Below are 22079 nucleotides of genomic sequence, written 5' to 3' on the forward strand. Positions count from 1 at the left end.
ATTGCCACCAACACTGCCTCCCTGGCAGAGGGAGTTGCCGGTAAGGCAGATTTTAGGAAACGGCAGGGGGGAGACGTCTCGAATTCCAGCCTGTACCTCTGAGATACGGTTTGAAGAACCCAGGGATCCACCTGTGAGAGAGCCCACTGTGCGCTGAAATTTCTGAGACGGGCCCCCACCGTACCCGGGTCCGTCTGAGCAGCCCCAGCGTCATGCTGTGGACTTACCGGACGCAGGGGAGGACTTCTGCTCCCGGGAACTAGCTGTGTGCTGCAGCTTTTTCCCTCTACCTTTTCCTCTTGGCAGAAAAGATGAGCCTCTAGCTCTCTACTTTTCTGGGGCCGAAGGGACTGTACCTGATAATACAGTGCTTACTTTTGCTGTGGGGTAGCTTGTGGCAAAAGTTTTGATTTCCCAGCCGTAGCTGTGGAAACGAGGTCTGAAAGACCATCCCCAAACAGTTCCACCCCCTTCTAGGGCAAACTTCCATGTGCCGTTTTAAATCGGCATCGCCCGACCATTGCCGAGTCCATAACCCCCGTCTGGCGGCAATGGTTTTACATAGCGCTTATTAGTGATGCCAGTCGGCAAATATCCCTCTGTGCATCACGCATGTATAAGACAGCGTCTTTTATATGCTCTATTTTCAGCAAAATATTGTCCCTATCTATAGTATAAATATTATCCGACAGGGAATCTGACCACGCAGCTGCCACACTGCACATCCATGCCGAGGCAATAGCAGGTCTCAATATAATGCCCGTGTGTGTGTATATAGCTTTAAGGGTAGTTTTCTGCTTTCTATCAGCAGGTCCTTCAGGGCGGCCGTATCCGTGATGGTAGTGCCACCTTTTTTAATAAGCGTGTAACCGCTTTATCTACCCTAGGGGTTATTTCCCAACGGGACCTATCCTCTGGCGGAAAAGGGTACGCTGCTTTAGAAATTATCAATTTCTTATCGGGGGAAGTCCACGCTTCCTCACACACCTCATATCAATTTCTCAGATGCAGGAAAACTACTGGTAGTTTTCTGTCACCAACATAATACCCTTTTTTGTGGTATCTGGGGTATTATCAGAAATGTGTAATACATTTTTCATTGCCTCAATCATGTAACGGGAGGCCCTATTGGAAGGTACACTAGTCTCATCGTCGTCGACACTGGAGTCGGTATCCGTGTCAACATCTGTGTCAGCCATCTGAGGTAGCGGGCGTTTTAGAGCCCCTGATGACATGTGAGACGCTTGGACAGGCACAAGCTGAGCAGCCGGCTGTCCTATGTCGTCAAACCTTTTATGTAAGGAGTTGACACTGTCACGTAATTCCTTCCATAAGTCCATCCACACCGGTGTCGACCCCGCAGGGGGGTGACATCCCATTCACAGGCATTTGCTCCGCCTCCACATCATTATCCTCATCATACATGTCGACACAGCAGTACCGACACACAGCACACACACAGGGAATGCTCAGACAGAGGACAGGACCCCACAAAGCCCTTTGGGGAGACAGAGGGAGAGTATGCCAGCACACACCAGAGCGCTATATATCACAGGGATATCACCTATAGAGAGTGTTTTCCCTTATAGCTGCATAATATATATATATATATATATATATATATATATATATATATATATATATATTATATATATATATATATACACTGCGCCTAATTTGTGCCCCCCCTCTCTCTTTAACCCTTTTCTGTAGTGCATGACTGCAGGGGAGAGCCAGGGAGCGATCCCTCCAGCAGAGCTGTGAGGGAAAATGGCGCCAGTGTGCTGAGGGAGATGGCTCCGCCCCTTTTTTGGCGGGCTTTCTCCCGCTATTTTATCGTTTCTGGCAGGGGTTAATATACACCTATATAGCCTCTGGGGCTATATATGGTGTTAGTTTTGCCAGCCAAGGTGTTATTATTGCTGCTCAGGGCGCCCCCCCCCCCCCAGCGCCCTGCACCCATCAGTGACCGCAGTGTGTGGTGTGCATGAGGAGCAATGGCGCACAGCTGCAGTGCTGTGCGCTACCTTGGAGAAGACAGAAGTCTTCAGCCGCCGATTTTCCGGACCATGTTTCTGGCTCTGTAAGGGGGACGGCGGCGCGGCTCCGGGAACGGACGACGAGGTCGGGTCCTGTGTTCGATCCCTCTGGAGCTAATGGTGTCCAGTAGCCTAAGAAGCCCAAGCTACCACCACTTAGGTAGGTTCGCTTCTTCTCCCCTTAGTCCCTCGTTGCAGTGAGCCTGTTGCCAGCAGGTCTCACTGAAAATAAAAAACCTAAACTATACTTTCTTCTAGGAGCTCAGGCGAGCCCCTAGTGTGCATCCAGCTCAGCCGGGCACAAAAATCTAACTGGGGCTTGGAGGAGGGTCATAGGGGGAGGAGCCAGTGCACACCAGATAGTCCTAAAGCTTTCTTTAGATGTGCCCAGTCTCCTGCGGAGCCGTCTATTCCCCATGGTCCTTACGGAGTCCCCAGCATCCACTAGGACGTCAGAGAAATGAGGAATATTGCTGCCCAGGGCGCCCCCCCCCCACCCTGCGCCCTTCAGTGCCTGCTTGTGTGTGAGTATTGGGAGCAATGGCGCACAGCTTACCGCTGCGCGCTTACCTCATGAAGATCTGATGTCTTCTGCCGCCTGATGTCTTCTTGCCTTCTCATACTCACCTGGCTTCTTATCTTCGGCATCTGTGAGGAGGACGGCGGCGCGGCTCCGGGACGAACCCCAGGTGAGACCTGTGTTCTGACTCCCTCTGAAGCTAATGGTGTCCAGTAGCCTTAGAAACAGTGCCCAACTTGACAAGCCAGCTCTGTTTCTCTCTCCTCAGTCCCACGATGCAGGGAGCCTGTTGCCAACAGGACTCCCTGAAAATAAAAAACCTAACAAAATTCTTTAATACAGAAAACTCTGGAGAGCTCTTTCTCCTCTGGGCACAAGATCTAACTGAGGTCTGGAGGAGGGGTATAGAGGGAGGAGCCAGTGCACACCCATAGTCAAAGTTCTTTTAGGTGCCCTATCTCCTGCGGAGCCCGTCTATACCCCATGGTCCTTACGGAGTCCCCAGCATCCCCTAGGACGTAAGAGAAATAGGGGATTTTTTTCCTTCCTTGCAACTACTCTGGAAGAGCAAGCTCTAATCCGCATTATCTTAACATTTATTTTTAACTGAATAGGAAAAGGTAGCAGTCGCAGGTGTCTGACACATGGTAACACACAATAATAGAACCTGTGGCTAGTTGAATTCAGGTGCAGGACTTATTTTACTCAATAATTGTCTACCAAGAGCACCACTCATTGGAGCATGGAAATTGCTGAATGTAGCTGCTCTCCTCCTCCTCACCGTCTCATAACACAACCAAAGAGCCTGAGGCTACAGTGCAGTGTGCGGGCAGGATAATAGCATGCAGACTGTGTCTCCTTATCACCACTTAATCACAGGCATCTAGGGGTATATTCAATTTTAGTCGGATCCATTTCGACATTCATTTGTCGGAATGGATCAGACCTGGGCTATTCAATGCATTCCCAATTCGACTTTAAAAAAAGTCGAATTGAGATGCGGGAGCTTAGATGAGGTAGAGCCGCAGGCAGACGGGGGGAGAGCAGCGCTACAGCAGCAACTTCATAGCTGCTGCTGTAGCGCGGCTCTCCCACCCCCCGTCTCTGCCTCTCCCCGCCCCCGCATCACAGCCGCCGCTCACGGCAGCGTCCACCCGGCTCCAGCTGGATGGACGCTGCTGTGAGCGGTGGCTGTGATACATCCTCCGGCGCTGCTCTCCCAGTCTGCCTGCGGCTCTCCCCATCTCTACTCCCGCATCTCACTTCGACTTTTTTTAAAGTCAAATTGAGATGGTTGAAAAGGGGGCCAAAACCGTTTTCGAACAAACAAGCACGCGGATCGGCAGCTATCCCGCCGATTCACGTACTTTGCTTTTCGACAATTCGAATTCCTCAACTTGTCGAATAATTTGGGGTTAGAGTGAATAGGTCGGAACCCCTTACGACCTAAAAAAAGTCGAAAACTGCTGTCTTTTCGACAGACGGCAGCTTTTGACTTCAACTGAATATACCCCTTAAAAGTAATGTAAAGCAGAGAAGACTTCAATAGCTATGTGGGGGTTTAGCGTTAAGCCACGGTGTACAGTATGTAGTCCTACTGCTCTCCCATACTCCAGCAGGCTAACCACCAATCTTTCTTCCCCCATACTTTTCCAGTCCATGAGTCAGACAGAATCCACAGTATTAGGCTTATGCCAACCTGCTGCACAGAATGAACACTGGGCCCGATTCCGATGTGGGCGCTAATGCAATCGCAGTTGCCTGACAGTGCTAAATATATTGTCACAGCCAGCTTGAAATGTTGCGAGACGCCCACCGGCGTCCTCGCAGATCCCAGCAACTGCGTACACACACGCAGCGGTGATAGAGGATCCTTCCATAATAGACCATCTGAATAACCCTACGGTCATTCAGAATGGCTGCAGGAACTGACAGGCTGGCGCCATGTTTTCTGCGCATGGAATCTCCGATGTAGGAAAGAACACGCCCCGAAAACAACACACCTACATTTTTGCTGCTATTCCCATTACCACGGTAAAAGGTCCCCAACTGTCAATCACTTTGCTAAGAAGACCTCATTGTGAGCGGCATTGCAAATGTACCCTGGGACGTTCACAGAGAGGCCGGGGCACATGCGCAGTTGATCGATAAATGCTCACCTGGGCTATTAGGTAAATGTATGAACAGTCGGTATGGGGGAGAAGCGGCATTAGCGCACGTTATGTGCGCTATACCACCCTTCCCCATGTATGATGGCTGCGGAGTGTGCACACTGACAGATAGCAGGCAGATATGCACAGGCAATGTATAAACGGTCAGCATAGCTGACAGTTCTGACATCTACAGCTACAGGTGGCGATGCCCATACACAACAGGGACAGAGCTGTCCCTGCCTGCGGCAGGTGCTGGCTTCTGACAGCTCTGGGGATCTCACGTGAGTAGCGAGATCCCACGCATGCGCAGAGGAGCCGCCCAGGATGGAGACACAGTACGTGAGCACTGAGCTGGTGCGCTGTGAGCTCAGGAGGACATCACCCCCGTTTTGGCAGACAAGATGTTAATGCAGCTTTTCGATGTCCCTTCCTGCTTTGCCTTGGTAGTGAGCTAAAGCAGGAAGTGTTATAGTGGCGTAATGCGTGCTGCTATAATACATTTACCCTTATGTGTGGGTAATGCCCGCATGTGCCATTTTAACAGCATTGGAAAGCCGGCAACCAGCGGCAGTTGCAGAGGTGGGGCTGTAGTACAGTCCAAGTCCAAAATTCAAATAGGAAAGCCATACAAACTGCCGGCGATGGTTGGTAGCTTTTGTGGTGACAGGTGGTTTGGAGGTTTATTTACTAAGCCTTGGATGGAGGTAATGTGGACGGAGATAAAGTACCAGCCAATCAGCTCCTAACTGCCATGGTACAGGCTGTGGTTTGAAAAATGACAGTTGGTTGGCAGCAACTTTATCTCCGGCTACATTATCTCCATCCAAGGATTAGCAAATAGACCCCTGAGTTCCCCTATTTGAATTTTGAACTGTGCTGCAGCCCCACTTCTGGAGCCGCCACTGCCAGCAACAGAAGCCTTTTCTGACCCTTCATCACCACGCATTTTAGTTCACAGTCCAATAGGGGTGCGGATTAAAAGCATGCAATGTAAGGGCTACAGTATCTACAGCTAATGTGCGCACTGCATGACAACTAATTGAGTTGACCCCCATAGTGTCTAGTGCAGCAGCCAAAAAGGTATCTGTCCAATCAGTTATCAAATTAGGCTTTCCACAAACTATGATTTTCCTTTTTTACCAACGTGTTATCTGTCCCCACACCCACCCTCTCAGCACAGATTTGTTAAGGTTGTTCTATAGACACCTCCACAGCAGCTTGTAGGGAAACTCCAAAATGCTCAATTTAATACCATACCAAAAGGTACAGCTATAGGCCTACACAGACATGCATTATGGCTTATATTATAACAGGAAACTCATCGCAGTTGATCTCCTTGTGGATAGATACAACCCTTGAAATATGTTCTTTTGTTTGTTACAGCTGATTACTTTTATTACTCAATTTCCCCCTGGCAATGTTCAACTTGAAACACCTGATAGGAAGTCACTGCGGTTGACCTCAAACATTACGAAGCCATGGTTATTTATATCTGTACACCTTACTTGTCTAACATGGGAGTCACTTGACATGTGTAGACAGAGACTAGAGAATTATATTGGTCCTCTGAAGGACATACAGTTTACCAATGTACTCATAAATGTTAGTGTCAGCCAGGGTGAGAATGGTGCAACTTTATTGTTGCATCTAACGCATTCATCATATAGGCTACATATAATGCACTCCCAAACATAGGCGGCAAAAAGTAAAAGATTCAGTCACCCAGTTTTTTCCAATTGATTTGGACTTTTACAAATATTTTTGGGCTGAGGATTCAGTTGTGACCTTTTCAATGCTGGTCAAGTGTTCCAGAATGTAATTACTGGGATTTATTGACTTTTTAAAAAAAATATTTTTTGTAAAGGGATCATTCCTCATTAAAACACTTTTGTTAAAATTTTACCTCACCAGCTGAAATTTTGTTCAAATTTGGTATATGTAGTCTAAGAAAAATACAGAAGTTTATTTAAATATCTCCTGTCGTTTCCATATTATGGCGTGTAAAGTTTTATATCTTTTAAATCTGTCAAAAATGCACAACCAGCATATTTTCAAATCACCATAGCAGCTCTTTTAAGTAAGATAGAGAGGTGGAAGTGGTGTCTTTTTACGGTGTTGCTATGCCCTATTCTATGGTATACAACACAATAGGCTTTGTGATGTAAACTTTTTCCAAATTCAAACTGAAATTTGTGATCATGATTATCTCAAAAAGTGCTTCAACAAAAGTTCAAAAAATGTCAGGAAATAGTCTATACTAATGTTAAACGTTTATCAAAATTTAAAAGTGGGAGGATAATGGGTTCATAGTTAAAAAAAATGTTTTAAGGATTTGATGGCTTCATTAGTTTAATTATATAAATAAAGTTGAATAGCAATACTTAACATTGTATTAGTCAGTCAACAATGTTAGCTGAAGATAGTTTCACAATGCCTCAGTGGTTTTTAAAGTATTATCAAGAGAAGATGGTGAAGGTCCAGCTGGATGAAGAAAGTCTACACACTTTGAGATAATCATGATCAAAAAATTCAGTTGGAAAAAGTTTTTCCTCACAAAGCCTACTGTGTTGTATATCATAATAAAGGGCATAAAAACAAAACAAAAAAAACAAACACAGTAAAAACGACACCACTCCAACCTCTTTAGCTTTATTAGGAGAGCCGCTATAGCGATTTGAAAATATGCTGGTTGTGTGTTTTTGACAGATTTTTGAAAACGTTACATAGCCATATTTTGGAAACGGCATGAGATATTTACATAATATAACTACATACAGCCGTGGCCAAAAGTTTTGAGAATGACACAAGTTTCACAAAGTTTGCTGCTTCAGTATTTTTAGACCTTTTTGTCAGATGTTACTATGGTATACTGAAGTAAAATAACAAGCATTTCATAAGTGTCAAAGTCTTTTATTGACAATTACATTAAATGTATGCAAAGAGTCAATATTTGCAGTGTTGACCCTTCTTTTTTTAAGACCTCTGCTTTTGGCTCTGGCATACTGTCAATCAACTTCTGGGCCTAAAGTCTTTTGCAGAAAAATAGCCACGGCTGTATATACGCTCCATGGGAGGCAGTCAATTGACCGCCAGACGGGATTCCAACAGTCAATATACTGATCCCGGAATACAGACACTATCTGCAATACCGGTGGTCGGAGTACCGACCGCTGACTAGTTTCCCCACTTGGGTGGTGGTCCACGCCACCATCCGAGAGGGAATAGAATCCTGTTGCGAGCGCAGCGAGCACGCAAGGGGACACGCTGCGCTCGCCGTCAGGATCCCGGCGTCGGTCTCCTGACCGCCGGGATCTCGTACTGATCCCCTCTCCATATACCAAATTTTAATCAGTGTGTAGATTTGACATGGAATGACCCAAAGGCAATTTAAATCGTAACACTTCTACTCTATATTGGCACATGGGAATCCAGCTGTCACTACCCAAAGTACCTTTAATTAATCATGTATCCGCAGACAATTCTCAATATGTGGTCAATTTGGGTAGATAATAACATCACCAACATGCCCTGGCAAGACTGAGATGGTTATCCATCTTAAATTCTAACCAGAGGCAATGTCCTATTAATTTGTCATTTTTGTGTATTGTACTGTTGATATTGCTAAGATCAAGTAAACAAAATTCAGTTTGTAAATAAATCCAGTTTTAGTTGACGTAAAACAATGAAATGGGTTGAATATTTTTTTATAGTCACTGTATGCCGACATTCTTTGTATTATGTAGGATGTACTGACTAATCAGCAGAGTGATTCAATAGCCAAACATAATTCCATACTAAACAATGATCTTGTTCACAATTTGGATGGCCAATTACACCTAACTGGCAGGAAATCTTCAGGCACAAAATATAATAATAAAAAAAAAAAAGAAGGGAGGATCTTTGTTCCTGGCTGTACAGTAAATACATCTGACCATGCATGCGGCCATCTTCTCATCATACTAATGTAGCTCTATCAGTGCCAAATCGATATGATCAGAACAAGTATACTCGTACATAAATGGGCAAATAGGACTACTCGAAGCCAGAGTCATCATATGCTTATTATAACTGCTTAGTATAACTCCATGTAATTTGTTTTTAAATTATGGTAGTTATATTTTTCTACAATCTTATTCTATAGGACTTCTCCTTTCTATAATGATAAACAAAAAAAACAAAATACCAGAAGGAACAGAAAATGCTGGAAAGATGTAACAATGCATAAATAACTCCATACAACCACATTATAAAACTACTTATTGCTGGTCCTACTTGTTACTACCTTCTCCCTATCTGCTAATTTCTTTGCAACTTTTTGTGTGTGTGTGTGTGTGTGTGTGTGTGTGTTTTTTTTGCTTTCTCTGTCTCCGTAAAAATAGGATTTTAATACCTACCGGTAAATCCTTTTCTCCTAGTCCGTAGAGGATGCTGGGGATGCTTCAAGAACCATGGGGTATAGACGGGATCCGCAGGAGACATGGGCACTTTAAGACTTTAAAAGGGGTGTGAACTGGCTCCTCCCTCTATGCCCCTCCTCCAGACTCCAGTTATAGGAACTGTGCCCAGGGAGACGGACATTTAGAGGAAAAAGGATTTATTGTTAAACCACGGTGAGCATATTACAAGCTCACATCACCAGTATGCCGCAGAACGTGGCCTTCAACAGAACACCAGCCGATGGCATGAAGAATATGCAGCAATACGCTGACATAACCGTAACACAACCTATGTGTGTAAACACAACCAGTAACAGCATAACGCATGCTATGGTCTGAATATCATCAGCAACAGGCTGACTTAAACACAACACACCATGTGTGTAAACATACCCAATGACTGCAGACACAGTACACACTGGGACGGGCGCCCAGCATCCTCTACGGACTAAGAGAAAAGGATTTACCGGTAGGTATCAAAATCCTATTTTCTCATACGTCCTAGAGGATGCTGGGGATGCTTCAAGAACCATGGGGTTTATACCAAAGCTCTAGAACGGGCGGGAGAGTGCGGATGACTCTGCAGCACCGATTGACCAAACAAGAGGTCCTCCTCAGTCGGGGTATCAAACTTGTAAACTTTGCAAAAGTGTTTGAACCCGCTCTACTCCTCGTTCCGCCCTGGCGGTTTACGTACGCCACTGCTGTTAAGTTGTCCGGCTGAATTAAGACGGCAGATCGCGAAGAAGGTGTTACTCTTGCAGAAGGCCATTGTAAATAGCCCTCAATTTCAGAATGTTTGTCGCAGACAAGCTTCCTGGCTTGACTATCTTCCCCGGAAACTCTTCCCCCTGAAAGACTGCTCTCCAGCTTCGGATACTTGCATCCATGGACACCAGGATCCAATCCTGGATCCCGAACCTTCGTCCCTCTAGGAGGTGAGAACTGTGTAGCCACCACAGGAGAGAGATTTTGGTCCTGGAATATAGGATTATTTTCCGGTGCATGTGCAGGTGAGACCCGGACCACATGTCCAACTGGTCCCGCTAAAACCGCTCTGGCATTTAACCTGCCCGCTGAATGGCCACGTAGGCCACAACTATCTTCTTCATCAACGGAACGTATTGATGGAAATGACACTGTTGCAGATCCGATCCGACTCTGGATCCTCAGAGCTCTTTCCACTGGAAGAAACAAACTCAACAGTTCTGGATCTAATTTTATTCCCAACTCCGACAACCGCTTCGTTGGGATCAACAGTGATTCTTGCAAGTTCAGGATCCAACCACTTTGTTGAAGAACTGTCAGGGAGAAAACAACGTTTTGCACCACTTGTTTCCTTACCTCGCCGTACTCAGGAGAGCGTCCGAGTACAGAATAATAATGACTCTTACTATTGAAGGAAAACCATCATACCACCATCACTCCGGTGAATTGGCAATGACAATCCTGAATAGCAAACCCAAGTAAGCCTTATGCGGAAGAAACCGTACTTAGACCCTCATTTTCTATTAGGGTACTAATTAGCACAAACAGCTTGCAACGTACAGCGGCAAGTTTAATATTTCTATGTATAATGGAGAGAGATAAAAGCTCCTCAGTAAGTTTCTGGATGCCAAATCACCGTCCTTAGTATCTCTGTATAGTATTTCTATTAGGGTACTAATTAGCACGAACAGCTAATTAGTACCCTATTACAACATACTGTACAGAGATACTAAGTACGGTGATTTGGCATCCAGGAACTTAGGGAGGAGCTTTCATCTCTCTCCATTATACATAGAAAGAATAAACTTGCCGCTGTACGTTACAAGCTGTTCATGCTAATTAGTACCCTAATAGAACATACTGTACAGAGATACTAAGTATGGTGATTTGGCATCCGGTAAAAAAGCTGTACATGCTAATTAGTACACTAGTAGAACATACTATACAGAGATACTAAGGATGGTGATTTGGAATCTAGGAACTTCCAGAGGAGCTTTTATCGCTCTCCATTATTCATAGAATGATTAAATTTACCACTGTATGTTACAAGCGGTTCGTGCTAATTAGTACACTAGTAGAACATGCTGTACAGAGATAAAAAGGACGGTGATTTGGCTACTAGGAACTTACAGAGGAGCTTTTATCTTTCTCCATTTTACATAGAAAGATTAAACTTGCCGCTGTACGTTACAAGCTGTTCGTGCTAATTAGTACCCTAATAGAACTTACTGTACAGAGATACTAAGTACGGTGATTTGGCATCCCGGAACTTAGGGAGGAGCTTTTATCTCTCTATTTTACATAGCAAGATTAAACTTGCCGCTGTACGTTACAAGCTGTTCGTGCTAATTAGTACCCTAATAGAACTTACTGTACAGAGATACTAAGTACGGTGATTTGGCATCCAGGAACTTAGGGAGGAGCTTTTATCTCTCTATTTTACATAGCAAGATTAAACTTGCCGCTGTACGTTACAAGCTGTTCGTGCTAATTAGTACCCTAATAGAACTTACTGTACAAAGATACTAAGTACGGTGATTTGGCATTCAGTTAAAAGCTGTTCGTGCTAATTAGTACACTAGTAGAACATACTGTACAGAGATACTAAGGATGGTGATTTGGCATCTAGGAACTTCCAGAGGAGCTTTTATCTCTCTCAATTATACATAGAAAGATTAAACTTGCCACTGTACGTTACAAGCTGTTCGTGCTAATTACTACACTAGTAGAACATAGAGTACAGAGATACTAAGGATGGTAATTTGGAATACAGGAACTAAGGGAGGAGCTTTTATCTCTCTCCATTATACTTAGAAAGATTACAATGGAGGGAGATTAAAGCTCCTCTCTAAGTTCGTGGATGCCAAATCACTGTCCTTAGTATCTCGATACAGGATGTTCTACTAGTGTACTAATTATCACGAACAGCTTGTAACGTACAGTGGCAAGTGTAATTTTTCTAAGTATAATGGAGAGAGATAAAAACTCCTCCCTATGTTCCTGGATGTCAAATTACCATGCTTAGCATTTCTGTACAGTATTTCCTATCTAGCCAGAAACCCTGCATCCTGTGCAAGCTAGGCGGACATAAACTAGTGGTTGGTCTGCCCCGAAAGCCAAGAGTCTCCTCTTTTAAATGGTACCAGTCCCGAGTCTCCCAGAACCAGAGATATCAGTACGCAAAGTGGACCCATTTTCCCATAGACTATAATGGGCCCGTCAATTCAGACCCACCATGGGTTCCGACGCTTGCCATGAGCCTTGTGGGGGTCACAGAAACTTGGGGTTGGTACCCTCCGGCAGCTAATTGTCTCCCCTTCCATACCAACCTAGCGATGAAGGCTCCCACGCTGAGAGTCCCAAAGTGCCAACCTTATATATATATATTATATATATATATATATATATATATATATATATATATATATATATATATATATATAGATAGAAGTCATCAGGACAAAACGCGTTGGGCTCTCCCTCTGTGACCCTCTACCTCTGTGACCCTCTACCTCAAAGTTAAGACTCTCTATTATTTATTTTAGTTAGCGAACATTTTTAGCTATATATTTATATATTTATTGCTGCAAACTTTTTTGGTCTTAGAAACTTGTATATGTTTTTTTAGTACACAATCCATCCCTCCCCCCTAAATTAATTTTTTTTTAAAAATATATTTTTTAAAGATATATATTTAGTATAGTATTGCACATTTTTGATCTAATTGTATTTTAACTGTACCAAATAAATTTGTATATTTTATTTTATTATATACATGGACTGATATATATTGTTAATACACCGGTGGTCGCCAGAACCCTTATACCATTTGCTTATAAACCACTACTACAGTAAGTTACCACTACTGCATACTTAAGGGACGGCAGACGCCCAAAATCTTTGGGGGTGTTTTTTAGTTGGGTGTATTTACAACATCTGTGGCGCTTGCATATTCTCTATTTTTTATATATATATATATATATATATATATATATATATATATATATATATATATATATATATATATATTCCCGTGACATTCACTTTATTATTATTTTTTCTTTGTTATACATTCAATGGAAGGGTGCACACAGGTTTCACATAAATCAGAGTGGGTGGGGGATTTTCCTACATACAGTAGTATACTGTTGCACATGTCTTGTAACCTGATCGGAACTCCCTCCCTGTCTATTGCATGTACTTTGCAGGCTCCCAGGGGGAAAGGGGACAGTGGGATGGGGGTAGGGCAAGGTAGTGGAAAATACCGTGTTCAAAGAAAAGGCATAATCAAAACCATGGGGAACTTTACGGTGTATCGTTATGTGCATAGACCTCGCTTATCCCTATCACTCCTGTGTATTTTAGCTAGGGGATTCTGACGCTCCTTCAGCATTGCCCCGTAGCCTGCAAAATCTGTGCTGTTACTTGCTCCATAGCCGAGTGCCTCCATGGAGCTAGGTGTCACAGGCGGTAGCCATTTCAATTGAGTCTGCCCTGCTATAGAATTGTATGTGTACCGTATGGTGCATAGAACCTTGACAGTAGAAACTCTCCTGCAGCTTTGCCCTGCTTTATGTAAAACTTGTGTTTTGTTAGTTTGCTATGCGATCGAGCCCGGTGTAACGTAATGTGCATAGACCTCGCTTATCTCTATCGCCCCTGTGTATTTTGGCTAGGGGATTGTGACGCTCCTTCAGCATTGCCCCGTAGCCTGCAAAACTTATACCATCTCTCACTCCATATCCGAGCGCTGCCTGCCACATGGTGGGGGTTCAGGGGCGGTGGCCATTTTGCCAGTGTGCTATGCGATCGAGTCTGGTGTACCGTAATGTGCATAGACCTCGCTTATTCCTATCGCCCCTGTGTATTTTAGCTAGGGGATTGTGATGCTCCTTCAGCATTGCCCCATAGCCTGCAAAATATGGACTGTTACTTGCTCTGTAGCCTAGGGCCTCCATGGGGCAAGGAGTCATAGGTGGTAGCCATTTCTATTGAGTCTACCCTGCTACAGAATTGTATGTGTACTGTACGGTGCATAGAACCGCTCCTGCAGCTTTGCCCTGGTTTATGTGAATAAAAAAAAAAATAAAGTGTCTGGAAAAAACTAACATGCATTCGTACTTTAGGAATCGAACCCGGGACTCTGAGTATAGGAAGCGGAACACTTCACCACTTCGCCGCAGACAGATGAATAAATCCATTGGTTTTGATTATGCTGTAATGGTTATGGGATTAGGACGCTAACATACTGTACAAAATTCCTAATCTCAAGAGGCAATAGTGAACTTCTAACACGTCCATTTGCGACAGTGTACACTACTGGTTTTATGTTGTTTTGTCTGCAGGACTTGGACGCTCACATATTCAGAAAGTACTGTAGATGGATCATATGCTGTATGCCAGGCTTTTTCAACCAGTGTGCCGTGGCACACTAGTGTGCCGCAAACAGTTGCAAGGTGTGCCGCGGAGGCAGAGCAGCTTCCTGCACCTTCAGAGTGAACTGTTTTCTTAGAGGATCAGTCGTGCTCCAACCGTGACCTATGCCTTGAAAACGCAGGGGTGTGATATAATAGGTCACGAACGCTGCGTCTCACCAGCCAGCCCACCCATCTGCCTGCACATCTTCCAGTTCCTGCCTGCATACACAGCTTTCCTTGCCCACCCACATCCACACCTGCCCGACCGCCCGCTGCTCAGTATTCGCAGCACTCCACTATGAACAACCCCCGCCACTGGGAGACAGGGAGGAGGACAGCTGACCGGTAGGGGCTAATATTTGTTATTTTATTTCTCCTGTAGGAAACAATAGTATTTATGTGGGGAGAATAAGGATTTATGGGGGAAATAATGGGAATAATTCATGTGGGGAGCAATAGGATTTATGTGCGGAGAAATGGGATTGATTTTTTGAGTGAGCAACATGATTTATGTGGGGAGAAATGTGATTGATTTATGTGGGGAGCAATGTAATTTGTTTTTCTGTGTAGGCCAATGTATGTGTGTTGGTTTTTTTTACTGTGAGGGCCAATGTGTGTTTTTGTTTTTTTTCTGTGGGCAACTGATGGTGCGCCTTGGCAATTTTAAAATATTGTTCGGTGTGCCGCAAGTAAAAAAAGGTTGAAAATCACTGCTGTATGCTGTACTATTTGCATCTGTACCGTATATACTGTATTAAATAATGCAGCGTAATGAGTATTTACTGTATTAAATAATGCAGCGTAATGAGTATTTACTGTATGCAGCGTAATGAGACGCCTTAGTAAAGTAGTCCTTATTATATATTTCAGTATTGTATTTTACGGGAGACCAAATGCATGCGCAGTGGTGATTGCAAAAAGCGATATCTGGTGGATGATCACAGGTATTACATGTAAAGGTAACGCCAAACGCTCTCCGTGCGATTAGGTACGCCTCTCTGTGACTAGGCGCGCCTCCCTACGCCCCGGTACGCTGCGTATGCTCAATCGGGACAAACGCCTCAGCCAGTTAAGATAAAGGTGGCTACATCTGTAGTTCAACTTCTTAAGTAGAAATTTTTGGGATTGTTCTGACCGAGTCGTCCGGCCTCAGAAGCACGAAAAAGCTTGAATAACAGCTTTTTCTTTTCTTTTCTTTGTGTGACCGGGACAGCAGGACAATGACCTGATCCTGACCCAACTCCTATATGGCGTCGCATACTACCTCCCCGTCCAGAGGAGAATAGGTAAGGTCTATTTGAAAAATCAGTGAGGGGAATCGTCTGGAAACTCCAGTATGTCCCCCTTAGGACTCTATTCTTAAACTCACTGGTCCATGTCCGTTCCAGGACTGACTGAAGAGTATTAGACGTAGTCCCACCGATGTGGGCTCCCGCAAGATAGACCCAGCGACATGCTGTGGATGTGGTAGAAACAGAGGATGATATCTCCTTCTGCAAACTTGAAAAGGCTGCTGACCTCTTACCTTTTCACCTTCCTCTACCTGCAAAGAAAGGGAAAACCGTATCCATTTGGTCGAAATGACTGCATCCTACAATAATGCGTCACCAACCGTTGTGAGGGAACATAGGTCAAGAAGATAGACTTACCAATGGTATCTGCCGAGATCAACTTTAACAAAGCCATCCCCAAACCAGGTTTCACCTTCATAGGGAAGATACTCCAGTACTTCTCAGAGTCAGCCTCAGCATTCCATGTGAATCCACAACGTCCTCCTAGTTGAGACCGCCATGGAACTGGCCCGCGAACCCAAGAGCCCTATATCCCTTGTAGTCGCACGGAAGTATGCTGCAATGATATAGACATGACTCAACTTCAGGAGTACCTGAAGTTGAGTCAGTAGTTGCATACAACTACTCCCCCATGCGCATGTAATGCTAGTATAATCAACGTACATGCGGACACATAATTAGAGTATTACATATTTTCCTGCATACGATCCTTTGTGACAGATCCCTGTGCAGAACAGGGGTGACTCTTACTATATTCTATCCATGAGAAGGAATAACTTTTACCTCAGCATTCATTATAAATATTTATATATACATAAATATACTTTCAAATGCACATACATACATATACATATATCCTTTTGTCAGGAACAGCAGGGTTCCAAATGACGTTAATACGTTTCAATGTGTATGAACAGGTACTGAATGCCGATTTTGTGGATCTGATCAGGAAACCTTATGGTCGACATAAGAAACACTATCCGAGTCAATCTCAGGGAGTAGTAACTGGGCAAAGTAACATTTTTGCGATCCTGAGGGGTCTGAGAGAAATCAATTCTATGAATAGGACTCCCTCCATAAATATTATCACATCTGTGATCGTGCCACAGACCTATGTAACTTATATACATATACTGTAGGTATAGTTCTTTCTGATATGCATCACGTTATCATGTCAATTTTCACCCAGTCAGATATTGTTGGTGCCGACAGGGTCACCTCCCACGTCTGTGTCTCCCATATAGTTTTCTCTCTGGAAAAATATACCTCTACTGACATGTTGACATTAATTTACATGTACCAAGTACTATTAGGAGTCGACAGCGCCGACATACTCATTCCCTTTGTGGCAGAGCCCTCAGCCTCAGATATGCCGACACCCGTGTACCAAACACCCACCGACATTACACTGGCTATAAGGGATAGACCCCAGTACAATCCGTCATGGAAACACATAAGGAGTTTACCAGCTACTTTACACCGCGCTCATGATAAAGTGCTTTTATTTTTAACTAATATTGCACCAAACAACTGTGCCCCCCCCCCCTCGTTTTTCACTCTGATCTATACAGTAGTGTTTTGGAAGGACCAGCGTCTCTGTGAGGAGAAAATGGCGCTGGTTAGAGCGGTGAGGGCTAAGCCACGCCCCCTTGATGGCGTGCTTCAGTCCCGCTTAATTTCATATTTTTTATACTGGCGGGGGTCTGTAATCAGTGCCTAGGCACGTAATACTACTTTTGCCAGTGGCTAACCTGAGGTTTTATGCTGCCCAGGGCGCACCTCCTGCGCCCTGCACCCTGCAGTGCCGTTCTCAGTGTGGGAGCATAGCGTGCAGCGCCGCTGCGCGGTACCTCAACTGGCCATCTTCTGCAGTCACTGAAGTTTTCTGATCTTCCTATACTTACCCGGCTTCTGTCTTCTGGCTCTGTGAGGGGGGGTGACGGCGCGGCTCCGGGAACAAGCAGCTAGGCGCACCAAGTGATCGAACCCTCTGGAGCTAATGGTGTCCAGTAGCCTAAGAAGCAGAGTCTTTGAACTCAGAGAAGTAGGTCTGACTTCTCTCCCCTCAGTCCCACGATGCAGGGAGCCTGTTGCCAGCAGGTCTCCCTGAAAATAATAAACCTAACAAAGTCTTTTCCAAGAAACTCAGTAGAGCACCTCAGTGTGTGACCAGTATCACTGGGCACAGAATCTAAACTGAAGTCTGGAGGAGGGGCATAGAGGGAGGAGCCAGTTAACACCCCTTTTAAAGTCTTAAAGTGCCCATGTCTCCTGCGGATCCCGTCTATACCCCATGGTTCTTGAAGCATCCCCAGCATCCTCTAGGACGTATGAGAAATATGAAACTGTAAAACAGCTGAGGATATCTTATCTCAATTCCACCTGGTCTGTTGATTTTGTCAACTATGCTATACTTTACAACACCACTTCTTGTTTATAAGAAGTTACTTTTACTATTATTTATCATCCATGTTATCCCACAATGCCGTTTTTGTTGATCTATGGACATTTTATTTGTATTTTTAATGGCTGCTCAATAAAAACCATTAAAAAAGAAAATACTATTTGTTTACTTAAGAATTCTCAGAGAACATTATATTAAGCGGGTAACCCCTGACAAAGCCCTTCCCTTAAGACTAGGCAAAGGTAAACGTGACCTAGTGCTTTGAACTTTGTGAAATCACATGCAGCGCAACGTGAGCACCAGATACACATGAACAAGCTGAAAACGTATTTTGCTACTGTAGGACAATCAGTCAAACACAAACATAAATGTATTACTTTCCAGGCACTCCCAAATCATTATAGGTACGCTCTAAATTGCTGCTAGTCTCACTGAAGCTGCAGAAGTACTGTATAAACTGAGGATAGCAATGACCTGCAAGCTATGTGACACAACTAAGTCCCCTAGGAATTAAGTTTTATTGCATCTATCATTTTTACGCACATCTCAAACATTTGTTTTTGTGGTATATACAGAGTTGTAACTAGACATTTGGTGCCCTGTGCCAGAAAGAGAATCGGTGCCCCCTGTATAATTCAAATAGGTACTGTGCGCTGAGAAGGCACGCAGTAAGAAAAAAAAAAAAAAAAAAAAAAAAAAAAAAAAAGGTGTCGTTTCATGGGGAAGGGGGGTGGTCACAAAAAATACCAATTCATATTACACCGCACAATAGTCTCAATTGACATTATGCCACACAGTAGTGCTACTTCTATACATTAGGCCAGGTAGAGCCCACTTTTACACATTACAGCAGGCAGAGTGCCCTTTTTGCTAATTATTCCAGGCAGGGCCCCTGTTAAACAATATGGATCTGGAGTAGCAGCTTCCACCAGGCTCCTCCTGCCAAAACACTGCAGCTCTTCAGATGCTGCAGACACAGAAGGGGAAGCCAGGAGGGGCGAAGCATACCAAGGGACGGGAAGCTGCAGCGCTGCCTGGCTACCTATGTGAGAAGTAGCCGAGCGCTGCAGCTACCTAGCGGTGTTTGGAGAAAACAACACACTGCATTCCAGCATAAATACCATCTGTGAAACACGATGGTTGTGGTGCTATCATGTATTGGGTCTGTTTTGCTGCATCTGGCCCAAGACGACTTGCTATCATTGATTGGACAATGAATTCTGAATTATACCAGAATATTCTAATGAAAAAAGTCAGGACATCTGTCCATGAGCTGCATCAAGAGAACGTGGGTCATGCAGCAAGACAATGACCCAAAGCACACGAGTCATTCGACCAAAGAATGGTTACAAAATAAGAAATTTAAAGTTCTGGAACCTGAATCCAATCGAAATGTTGTAGAAAGACCTCGAGCGAGCAGTTCATGGGAGGAAACAAACCAACATAACAGAGGTGAAGCTGTTTTGTCTGAAGGAATGGGGTAAAATTCCTCCAAGCCGATGTTCAGGACTAATCAACAATTACTGGAAACGTTTACATTCAGTTATTGCTGCACAAGGGGGTCATACCAGACAATGAAAGCAAAGGTTCACATACTTTTGCCACTCACAGATACGCGATTTTTCTAAAAAATAAAATAAAAATAAAAAAATGAGCAAGTCTAATTTGTTTTTCTCATTTGTTTGATTCAGGTTCACTTTATCTACTTTTAGGCCTTGTGTGAAAATCTGAGGTAGTTTTAGGCCAAATTTCAGCAGAAATATAAAAAATTCGGAAGGGTTCTCAAACCTTCAAGGACCACTATTTATAATTTATAAAAATAACATACATTTTTGTTTTTACCTTACTCCTAAAGATAAGCAGTTTTTATCCTGATTTTTTTTTGTCTCTTTTATGTTGGTTTTTATGAGTTTTTTTCTGTGTCAAAAACATCTCTGTGATATTGGTATACTAGTGTGCTGTTTAGATATTAATTTTAGTAAAGAAAACATGTTTTATATTTTATACATTCCTATACAGTCTTTATAAATGAATGACACCAGTGGTTACTCTATTACAGAGAGAGAGCGAGAGAGAGAGAGAGAGCGAGAGAGCGAGAGAGCGAGAGAGCGAGAGAATGTAGCTCAGTTCCCTGTGCCCGTCTGCAGCGCCGGAGCCCGGCGTGCAGGAATCTGGTGGATCGCCTAGTGGCATGGTCGGTGTGACCAGAGATTGCCCAGGTTAATGTTATTGAATCATGCGGTATTAATCCCACATGGATGAATTATCTGGTATGTGAATTAACCACTCGAGCTACATTTAAGAATAAAATTGATCTGCACTATTACGATATAGATATATATATATATATATATATATATATATATATATATATATATAATTATTTTTTTACACAAAAAGGTTCTGATTCATGTTTGTAATTAAAGCAAAAAAAGCAAGCAACTAGGCTAAACCACGAGGCATTGCAGGTGGGGCAGATTTAACATGCTCAGACAGATTTAAGTTTGGCTGGGGTGTGTTCAAATGGAAATCTGAATTGCAGTATAAAAATAAAGCTGTCTAACATTTGTGGGTTACAAGCAAAAGCAGCTAGTATTTACCCTGCACAGAAAAAACATTACCCAATATAACTAAACCGAAAGGAAAGCTGGTGCTTAGGGCTACTGGCAACAGCCACCCCCCCCCCCCCCTCCAAAAAACAAAAAAAAAAAAAAACACACAACAAAAAAAACCCATTAGGCAGCCTCCTCATGGGTGTGTTGGAAGAGCTGCTACGCTGCTAACTACTTTTTAAAATGTTGACACTTACATCCAACTCATTAATAACAAATACTTGCAAATTTAAACCCAGGCAGCGGCAGGTACTTCTGCTTTTAATATTTTATAAACGGTCTCAGGCTGTCTATAACTGCTAAGCCCTCCATCTCTGGGGGAGGTGTACTAAGCAGATAAAAAAGTGGAGAAGTGAGCCAGTGGAGAAGTTGCCCATGGCAACCAATCAGCTGTACTGTATACTTTTATTGTATAAAAATTATAAAATGTTATGTTAATGCTGTTTGCCACGGGCAACTTCTCTATTGGTTCACTTCTCCACTTTTATCACTGCTTAGTACATGTCCACCTCTGTCTCATCCACCTTTCCTGTCTGCATACTTTGTCCTCTTGTATTTCTTTATCAAGACAAAGAAGCTTGCATTGTTATTGAAAGGCCTACATATACTGTGTTTCTGCACTTCACTTACACAGTATATGATCTGAGGGTATCCGGACTCCAGGTCGACAGCAAAAAGCTCGACACACCTTAGGTCGACGCCAATTGGTCGACACCTTAGGTCGACATGGACAAAAGGTCGACATGGACAAAGTCGGCATGGAAAAATGTCGACATGGAAAAAGGTCGACATGCGTTTTTCAGGATTTTTTTCTTTTTTGGAACCTTTTCATACTTAACGATCCATGTGGACTACGATTGGAACGGTAATCTGTGCCGAGCGAAGCGGTAGCGGAGCGAAGGCACCATGCCCGAAGCATGGCGAGCGAAGCGAGCCATGCGAGGGTACGCGGTGCACTAATTGGGGTTCCCGGTCACTCTACGAAGAAAACGACACCAAAAAAAACACATAAAAAACGCATGTCGACCTTTTTCCATGTCGACCTTGTTCCTGTCGACCTTTTGTCCATGTCGACCTAAGGTGTGTCGACCTTTTTGCTGTCGACCCTCAGTCCCAGACCCGATCTGAGTACTAAAACACTCAGCCTCAAACTCATCTTGCTAAGGTTTATAGGAAATTAATTGCATTCCTGGCTCTAATATATATTTGTTTGTGGTG

At 43.7% G+C, this 22079-nt stretch overlaps 1 protein-coding gene across 2 annotated transcripts in view; it reads right to left on the reverse strand.

Annotated features, from left to right (window-relative positions):
- FBXL20 (F-box and leucine rich repeat protein 20) overlaps positions 1 to 22079 on the reverse strand; it is a 156618-nt gene that overhangs the window by 91978 nt on the left and 42561 nt on the right. The gene's annotated exons all lie outside the window — the stretch shown is intronic.

Source organism: Pseudophryne corroboree, chromosome 3 (genome assembly GCF_028390025.1).
Source record: "Pseudophryne corroboree isolate aPseCor3 chromosome 3, aPseCor3.hap2, whole genome shotgun sequence".
NCBI classification, from domain to species: Eukaryota; Metazoa; Chordata; class Amphibia; order Anura; family Myobatrachidae; genus Pseudophryne; species Pseudophryne corroboree.